This window comes from Doryrhamphus excisus, chromosome 13 (assembly GCF_030265055.1).
Source record: "Doryrhamphus excisus isolate RoL2022-K1 chromosome 13, RoL_Dexc_1.0, whole genome shotgun sequence".
In the NCBI taxonomy this organism is placed as follows: Eukaryota; Metazoa; Chordata; class Actinopteri; order Syngnathiformes; family Syngnathidae; genus Doryrhamphus; species Doryrhamphus excisus.
In genome coordinates, this window is record NC_080478.1 from 14853121 (window position 1) to 14863478 (window position 10358).

Below are 10358 nucleotides of genomic sequence, written 5' to 3' on the forward strand. Positions count from 1 at the left end.
TGGGAGGTTATTAAATGGGGATTTGTACACGGTACACCCCTTACGACATGACATCAACACCGGCAAATCTAAACACCGATCGAGCTTCAAAGAAAGTCTTGTAACAGCACAGCAGGACATTTTACTTTGTATGACTGTTGAAACAGTTTATGATTCATAACAAACCTATAATCAAGATTTAGTGTCACATTCTGTGCAGTGCTTCAGGCTGACTTAATACAATGCCAAGAGTGAACTAATTATAACCAAAATTGCACTGCAATGTTGTTTAATAGATAGATAGATACCAGAGGTATTACATCTACAATGGGATAAAATGGAAGTATTTGTTAAGTTTTATTCAAATATTATTCAGGCCGTGCATCATACCAGCGATTAGACAATGCAAAGGACTATATAGTATTTCATCCCATCAAATACCAATAGATAATTTAGAGCTTTTTTTTTAATTTGGGCAAATATATGAAACATTACAGTGCATTTCTTACATCAATCAAAATATAACTTTCCATTATTTACATTTGTATTCAACTATATGATCACAAGCCCAAAAGGAGTAGGCTGAAGCAAAAGCTTCTAAATGCCTACCCCTTTTTTTTGCAAGATATAATCACGTTCATTCCACAGTCTTGTTCTCTCCTGTTATTATTATCGTTGTAATATTGTTATTATTATTATCATTATTATTATTATTGTTATAATCTTTATCATTATTACCATTATTTTTATTATTATCACCACACCACACACCACACGCCACACGCACAACCAAAACTTTAAATTATTGTTATTTATTCTAAATTATTTAAATCATTTGTACAAATTACTGTTTACGCTGTACATTGTTGTTCATATTTGATGTAATCTATTTATTTTCCACATTATTATTTATTATTTATTATTACACGGGAGCCAGGCAACAACATTTCGTTGGCAATTTCACTGCTGTGTTATTGTGCAATGACAATAAAGAAAGTCTATGTCTATTATAATCATCATTAATATTACCATTTCCATCATTATAGTTGTAACAATTTTTGGATTTTTTTTTTAATTATATAATTTTACAGACTTCATTGCTTCTTGTAAAGTGCTGTATCATTCCATCTGTTGTTTTCAGAAATCCGCAGTATTTGTGTTTTTATTGTCAATTTATTAGCCCACTTTTTCCCCCTAAGTGTAACATTTACATATCATTTTCTGGATTGCATGTGTCTAATCTTGTGAACAGGTGACCAATTGCTTTTAGTTTGTGTGTGTCTAGTCTTGTGCATTAAAAAGCAAGGTTTTTAGGGTTTTCAAATAAACAGTATACGATTTGATTCCCTGAAGCAATCACCGATCAAAACAGATTGATTCCAATGAAAACCACCGGAGGAATGTCCTTCTGAACATAAAGGAGCGCGATTGCCAGTGGGCAAGTATTCAGTCAGAATGCAGACAGTACAGTAGGTTTCCATCCGGTTCGATGCCAAAAGAAACAGCAGAGCAGGACTCCCCTTTGAATGTGTCAGAAGCAGAGCCAACAACTCTCCAGCTGACCTTGTAAAAAAAAAAAAAAAAAAAGTACAAATGGGTGTGAATTTTCCCTCTGTGAAAAAGGGCCAGTCAATGGTCGTAATCCAGGATACTTTTTGTACTGCTTTACAACCCAAACCCATTCACAAGATGTTTGCTGTGTGTGCGTAAGTAAGTACATGTGTTTGTGCTGGAAAATAAATATTTACAAAATAATATCCTTTTATTGAGGCTGATATACTCTTACTTGTAAACATTTGGGATTTTATTTCTCTTTTGGTCTACGAGCCCAGTTGTGTTTACACAAATCTGGTTCTCTGGTCTAGACCAAAGTAGACAATAACATGTGGCGTGTTATACCGCGCTCGCATTGATATCTTTAACAACGTTTGGCCAGTGAAAAGCATATGGATAAAGTTGCAATCTGATTGCACAGGAGTCATTGCCAGTGAAGTGGTTCACATAGCTGACTTATGTAGGATCATTTCACGTTCAATAGGTGCCAGCCCCGGCTATGAACCCGAACGGTACAAGCAGTAGAAAATGGATGGTTAGTGATATTTTTCCCAGCTGAAACAGAACTATGAGACTACCTCTTCAAGGGGATTAGCTTGATGCATACCATGGTTTAGGTCAAAGGACCCCGGTTAAAGGTTTAAGACGTGTCATGGCTGCCACCTGTCAGGCTTAGGTGTTTTTCATTATCACTCATTACTTTTGCCCGTTATTTAACTTACCGGAGAACCACCTACCAATCCCTCTGTCCTGAGTTCAGTCTCGAATAGAGGTCCAATTCAGGAACGGTCTTAAAGTTGAGGTTGAGCGATTCAAGTCAAAGTACATGGACTTACTGACTTACTGTATGTTCGTGGAGTTAAGACCTTTTAGTGAGATTGCACTGTTATTATTCATTCATTTTCTACCGCTTATCTCAGGGAAGAACTAAATTTGAAACACTTATATGCTAGGACTACGTTAAATACATGATGAAGAGTCTTGAACCAGTCATGATGTGCTATAAATAGCACTACATTGACACTTACTAGGGTACCCTTTATGTCATTGTATGGTCATATCACCTCGTACTTCAGTACGAGGTGCATTATTTAAAAAAAACTGTATTATGGAAAGCAGGAAGTGAACAAATGTAACAATTACTGATTGTAAAAGTACCAGATGGAAGGGTAGGATTTAATAAGCTTTGCTTCTTCCTACTCCTTTTGGACATGTGGAACTGTGATGCATGTTCCATTCCATTACCATCCTCACGAGGGTCGAGGGAGGTGCTGGAGCCTATCCCAGCTGTCTTCGGGCGAGGGGCGGGGTACACCCTGGACTGGTCACCAGCTAATCACAGGGCACATATAGACAAACAACCATTCATACTCACATTCATAATTTGGAGTCGCCAATTAACCTAGCATGTTTTTGGAATGTGGGAGGAAACCGGAGTACCCGAAGAAAACCCACGCATGCACGGGGAGAACATGCAAACTCCACACAGAGATGGCCGAGGGTGGAATCGATTATGTGGAGGTCATTAGTGACCGATCTATGGTCTGTTCTTGTCAGTTATACGCTGCAGTTAAATTAAACTGCATGAGGAAACCATGCATTTGTCGGGGGAATCTTGGTCCATACTGAAAAGTTGCTGTGTCCCGATCCGGACCAGACTTCACTAATTGGGGATGCCTGGTTTAGCTGACAGCATTTACGGCACTAGTCAGTGTCTGTAGTTCCATTCACTATCATCACTGAACCGCAGTATCACAGCAGTCAAACCAGTGTCCATGTTAACTGAAAACAGTAGACATTTTTTGTACCCATCTGACTTTTACAATGTACTTGTACATTATTTACCATGACAAAAGGAGAACCAGCCTCCTTGCAGGGCCTATCTGGGCAATCTGTATTTAGGTTTTGTGGGTACTTAACACTTTCTTATAACAAGTTTTTGCACATTTTCAATCAATTTGACACAGACTTGAAGCTCATTTGAGACCTCAGTCCAGCAAACAGCAGCGTCCATTCCAAGGTCAACTACCCCTCTTGTTGACCTTTGCGATCATCTAGCTCGCTACATTTTGGATCAGATGTCCTTTTAAAATGTCTGATGTTTCTTATTGGCTTCACTGCTCTGCCCTTTGTGATAGGGTGTATCACATGATGAACACAGCTGTGGAAATTGTTGGTGGCGGGCCAACAAATGTTTGGTTCTCGGAGCCCACAACAGTGCCGACTTTGCAGAATGTTTGACTTCTTGAGGGCGTCAGCTGGGATGGGGTATTTATTGTGAGATGAGGGTGGTCTCTGATGCTTTGTTGTTACCGCTGGAGGGTTCATGGTGTAAGGCCCACGTAAATATGTGACAGTGGTTGAACATTATGGGCAAGCAGTGGAACACGAAGGCGCATCCCTGTTCAGTATTTTTATACTCAAGCTAGAGATCTTTTTCTTATGTCAGTCAACCACTTCATGAGCATATTTTTTTCATTTGAGTGCATTTTGATCACTCCCAGACTGTTCTGAAATACATTATTGGGAAAATACTCTCCAGCTTTTAAAATGCTCCATTTGATTCTACTAGAAGTTCATTATTTCATATTTTTTCCTGTGTTCTGGTCTCAAAGGGGCTATACCTTTACATACAGTGAAGAAAATAAGTATTTGAACACCCTGCTATTTTGCTATTTCTCCCACTTAGAAATCATGGAGGGGTCTGAAATTTTCATCGTAGGTGCATGTCCACTGTGAGAGAGATAAACTAAAAAGAAAAATCCAGAAATCACAATGCATGATTTTTTAACAATTTATTTGTGTGATACAGCTGCAAATAAGTATTTGAACACCTGTGTATCATCTAGAATTCTGACCCTGAAAGACCTGTTAGTCTGCCCATTAGAAGTCCACCTGCACTCCATGTATCATCCTGAATCAGATGCACCTGTTTGAGGTCGTTAGCTGCATAAAGACACCTGTCCACCCCATACAATCAGTAAGACTTTAACTTGTAACATGGCGAAGACCAAAGAGCTGTCCAAAGACACCAGAGACAAAATTGTACACCTCCACAAGGCTGGAAAGGGCTACGGAGCAATTACCAAGCAGCTTGGTGAAAAAAGGTCCACTGTTGGAGCTATCATTAGAAAATGGAAGAAGCTAAACATGACGGTCAATCTCAATCGGAGTGGAGCCCCATGCAAGATATCACCTCGTGGGGTCTCAATGATTCTAAGAAAGGTGAGGAATCAGCCCAGAACTACACGACAGGACTTGGTCAATGACCTGAAAAGAGCTGGGACCACCGTTTCCAAGGTTACTGTAGGTAATACACTAAGACGTCATGATGTGAAATCATGCATGGCACGAAAGGTTCCCCTGCTTAAACCAGCACATGTCAAGGCCCGTCTTAAGTTTGCATATGACCATTTGGATGATACAGAGGAGTCATGGGAGAAAGTTTTATGGTCAGATGAGACCAAAATAGAACTTTTTGGTCATAATTCCAATAAGCGTGTTTGGACGAAGAAGAATGAAGAGTACAATCCGAAGAACACCATCCCTACTGTGAAGCATGGGGGTGGTAGCATCATGCTTTGGGGGTGTTTTTCTGCACATGGGACAGGACGAGTGCACTGCATTAAAGAGAGGATGACTGGGGCCGTGTATTGTGAGATTTTGGGGAACAACCTCCTTCCCTCTGTCAGAGCATTGAAGATGGGTCGTGGCTGGGTCTTCCAACACGACAACGACCCGAAGCACACAGCCAGGAAAACCAAGGAGTGGCTCCGTAAGAAGCATATCAAGGTTCTAGCATGGCCCAGCCAGTCTCCAGACCTGAACCCAATCGAAAATCTTTGGAGGGAGCTCAAACTCCGTGTTTCTCAGCGACAGCCCAGAAACCTGACTGATCTAGAGAAGATCTGTGTGGAGGAGTGGGCCAAGATCCCTCCTGCAGTGTGTGCAAACCTGGTGAAAAACTACAGGAAACGTTTGACCTCTGTAATAGCAAACAAAGGCTACTGTACCAAATATTAACATTCATTTTCTCAGGTGTTCAAATACTTATTAGCAGCTGTATCACACAAATAAATTGTTAAAAAAATCATGCATTGTGATTTCTGGATTTTTCTTTTTAGTTTATCTCTCTCACAGTGGACATGCACCTACGATGAAAATTTCAGACCCCTCCATGATTTCTAAGTGGGAGAAATAGCAAAATAGCAGGGTGTTCAAATACTTATTTTCTTCACTGTATGTCTCAGATATTAGCTCCAGTAGTCTCAGCCCCTGTAAATAACTAAATAATTTTGCTATCTGGTTGTTATTTTTTGTTGTCAGAAAACAATTAAAACAATCCCTTGTATTTGGTAGTAACATTGACCAAAAGTAGACTTCCATATAGACTAACCTCCCCTCCCCCATAGCTAGATGAAATGGTTTGGTCCAGTACTACCTTCACTGTTGTTGCCTGGCAGTCGGCAGTAGCACAGCAAAGCTGAGTGAAACTATTCTGCCAGTAAAATAATGTCTCTGAGTGAAAAGAAAGAGAGAAAGGTGAGCGCAGAAAGCCAAATGAAAATAGTGTCAATATGTGACCTTTTTTTTTTGCAGCTTAGCCAAGCTGTATGTCGTCTGTTAGCTAATGTTCACAATGAAATAAGCTAGCAGAGTGATAGCCAGTTGTGTTAGCCTACATCTCACTCATTTTAACCAGCATTTAATCAGCACAGGTAGCAGCAAAGCAGAGTGAAACTATTCTGCCAGTAAAATAATGTCTCGGAGTGAAAAGAAAGAGAGAAAGGTGAGCGAAGAAAGCCAAATGAAAATAGTGTCAATATGTGACCTGTTTTTTTTTGTAGCATAGCCAAGCTGTATGTCGTCTGTTAGCTAATGTTGACAATGAAATAAGCTAGCAGAGTGATAGCATGTTGTGTTAGCCTACATCTCACTCATTATAACCAGCATTTAATCAGCACGGGTAAATGTTTAGCATGTATTATTCAATCAATTGTCCCCCATTGGCCAGATTTAACAACAAATGGGTCAACAGCAGCCCTGAAGAAGAACAAAGGCAAGCGCATACAGTCCATTGTCTTCCACTTTCCAAGTCTCGTCTAGACTTAGGACTGCGGTGAGTCATGACATTTGGAATATTCATATACCATGTTGGCTTGTCATCAAAAGCTTACTTCTGGTCACACGACGTGTAAGTGACATCATTGATTTACAAAATGTGTGGCTTGTTAGTCCATTTTTTTTCATGGTCCCCAGAATTCCTATTGGTGCCCCTGTTTGAATATATTTCACAAATTAAAATGTTTAAAATTGTAGCTATGGCGAAATGTAAGCATAACAATGAATGGAATTTAATTTAACAGGAACACATGCACCCTTAAAAGGGGCTGGAAACGGCTTAATATGCAGATTATTATTATTATGTGAGTATTTGACAGCAGAGTTTGACTAGAATCCATAATGGATCCTTTCCAGTCAACAAGTTGAACAAGAAAAGAAACAGCGACAGGTGAGGACATCAAGATAGAGAGCAGAGCCTCCACACTGACTTCATCTGCATTTTTGTGTGGGTGATGGTGTGTGGGCCTGGACAGTCAGCACTTTGCTCCCCATGAGGCCAGTGAGGAAAACCGCTTACTGGGGTTCCATATAGTGCTGAGTCACTCCCTCCTCGGAAGGAAACTTGAAGAAAAGCCACTGTAGTTTCCTTCTCCCCCATTGCTACAACAACTGGCAGAGCAGCCGTCATCGTGACCTCTGAACCCCCCCAATGACTGTATGACTCAGCTCCCGATGGAGTCTGTGAATGTTCGAACGGGAAAAATGTGCTTTTCCGGGAACAAAAAGGAAAGATTTATGTACAACTTAAAAAAAATTGCAGGATAGGGGTAACCTCGCCACAGCATTTACTCAAAAGAGTCATCTTAATAAGGATAACATCATTTAAATGTAGTATTAACTAGAAAGACACTCAGTGGAACGCAAACCTCAGCCAAGGTGGAAAGCCTGCGGTCTGCATATCAACACAAAGGATTCTTGCCAAAGAAAAACACATTTTTATTCACACTGTTTCGTATATAAACGTAAAAGCTTATTGATTAAGAGTAATTATATGAAGCCGATCTGCCAAGTCTCAAAGGGGTTTATGAAATAAACAAACACTATTTGCAACAAAACTAATCCATCACAAAATGAAAATACCAGATGTGAGGCGCTGTTGACTCTGTGTATAGTTTGTGGCCTTTGCGGCAACACCCTACAGAGCTACGCCAGGTCATGGTTGACTTTACTGCGTACTCCAAGTACAGCAACGTCAAGATGAGGGTAAAAAGTAATGTAATTACAGTCAAACTTCACTTTGACACATCGGTTTTTGTAAGGCTCAGTTTTCAACTAAAATGCCTCTGTTTTTGTACACAGTCCGAGTTATATAATATCATGCGTAACCTTTGCCTAGTACTATTCCATGGAATTGTGTGCCTAAACAAAGCACCCTGAAAAATTGCTTTGTTTTTCTACATTTCAGTTTTCCTCTGGCTTTTCATCATGCATTCCGTAATTTATTTGTAAATGCCAACTTGATATTGTCAGAGACTGACCTGATCTGAATCTGAGTGTACCATTTGCATTTCCGGGCAGCAGGACAGATGTTTCATTGACATTTGTGCACACCACAAAATTTAATAGCAATCAGTGGAATTTTTGTGAAATCCCACTAAGTAACTCACAGGGGTGACAATAGTTCCCATCTTTTACATTTGCGGACTTAATCAGTAATGTAATATATTGTCGTCATATTATGTGAAACAAAGAATAAAGTTGCTATTCTGGAAAAATGTGGTTGGGAAAGTGTAATATTACAAGGATAAAGTCAAAATAAAGTAATTTGATTCTTAGGGTAACATTAAAATGTCAACTACTATTCGCAATTTTATATGGCGTTCGTCAAATTTGGTAACAATGCTTAACGTATTGTTAAATTAATACAAAGGATTAAAAATTGCCAATTGTTTTTTTTTCAAGTCATTCAGCAAAATTAAAAACTACAAAACTAGGAAAATTGATTTAAATTGTGTGCAGACTTTTAGTCATGCACGTCGTGCACAGAAATGAGAAAGAAATATATGTTAATGTTTCACATACGTACTGTGAATGATGGGCAAAATTTAAAAATAAGTGCAGTTTTCCTTTAAAGATAATAAACATGTTATTGTCGATGTGTATTGAAAAATATTAATGAGCAGATGCATTGCAATGCGTTTTTGGTTGCTTCTGATTGGCCAGAATGCACATTTATTCCACAGTGGATGGAGATTTTATTACTTTTTGGTCATTGATCCTAGAAAGCAGTGTCCTAATTCAACCCATTGTGCTGCTGTTCACAAGTTGTATGAGCCAGACGACTAAAAAGAGCAGGAGTCAGCAGTGTCCCTTGCTGCTCATTCTGAGGCATTGTACAACTTCATACTGAAATCATTGTTGGGAGTCTGCATGGAGCATGTTTAGCTGAACACATAACTCACCATGACACACTCACACTCACAAAGCGGTGACTCAGTGTTTCCATTCATGTATTTCAACTTGATGAAGTGGGCATATAAAAATGATAACAATGTCTTTGTGTGTATATTCAGACACAGAATTACATGCCGCGAACCATCCCACTGCTCAGAAAGCTTCCCAGTGTGGGATGAGTAAGTCCTCCCTCAGACTATAAGTGAGACTGAGGGGTCAACATGATGGAAGTGATGAAGGCTGATGCTCTTCGTTTGTGTGGGAGGGAAATTCCAAGCGGATGATGATGGAAGTTTTCTACTGCTGCTCCTGTGGCTGATGGGTTCCGCAGACCAACACTCAAGGCCGTGCTTCATGCTGTGTTGCTTGGAGGGAAACCGGATGAATGCCTTAGGTATTGTGGTCTTCCGTCTCCTACCCTCTCACGCCTTCTTCCACCAAGAAGAAACATCCAACTCTTACCAAATAACATAAGGGACATCTCATCTCTTCTGTTTCCAATTTAAAGGACTGACATCGTTTCATGACAAATGTAAAGCAGAGAGGCTGCACCAACATGCTGAACAGATATGTGAAAAATGACAATGTATATATAATTTACAAATCTCATGCACGTGTTCAACACTCCTAATTCAACATATACTTCACCACTTGTCTGAATACAAAGTGAACCCTAATACCAAAGCAGAGCATAATCGCAACAGCAGTAATTTACTGCAACTGGTGCAATTAGGGCTGACACAGTATTCTTTAATGGTGTCATCAATCTTGTGAAGAACAAGGGGTCTTTCTTCTGTTAGATTTACAGTTTAGGGAGGCAGAGAAACACAGGCCAGATGTAAAACCCCTTGTCTTTTGCAAATCAACTGCAGATATGGAACTACTACTATGATTATCGGATGTAAATAAGATGCTTTACTTTTTTTTCAAATTTTCTACATAATTCCCTAGAGAATCATAAGTGAACTTGCATGAGAAATGCTGTTGCCAAGAAAGAAATCCATGGAAGACATCACAGAAACCAACAATCATTTCATACCATGCAAATATGCCTCTTCCGTAAGCATGTAAACAGCTTGATGATGACATTAATAGCGATATGACATACAGTGAAGAAAATAAGTATTTGAACACCCTGCTATTTTGCTATTTCTCCCACTTAGAAATCATGGAGGGGTCTGACATTTTCATCGTAGGTGCATGTCCACTGTGAGAGAGATAAACTAAAAAGAAAAATCCAGAAATCACAATGCATGATTTTTTAACAATTTATTTGTGTGATACAGCTGCTAATAAGTATTTGAACA

General features: G+C 39.4%; 1 long non-coding RNA gene across 1 annotated transcript; it reads left to right on the top strand.

Annotated features, from left to right (window-relative positions):
* Positions 1–6207: 6207 nt before the first annotated feature.
* On the top strand, positions 6208–10026 carry LOC131140295 (uncharacterized). The gene is made up of 3 exons (XR_009132382.1): positions 6208–6322; positions 6548–6652; positions 9171–10026. It is a non-coding gene; the product is annotated as an uncharacterized LOC131140295 (long non-coding RNA).
* The last annotated feature ends 332 nt before the right edge of the window (positions 10027–10358 follow it).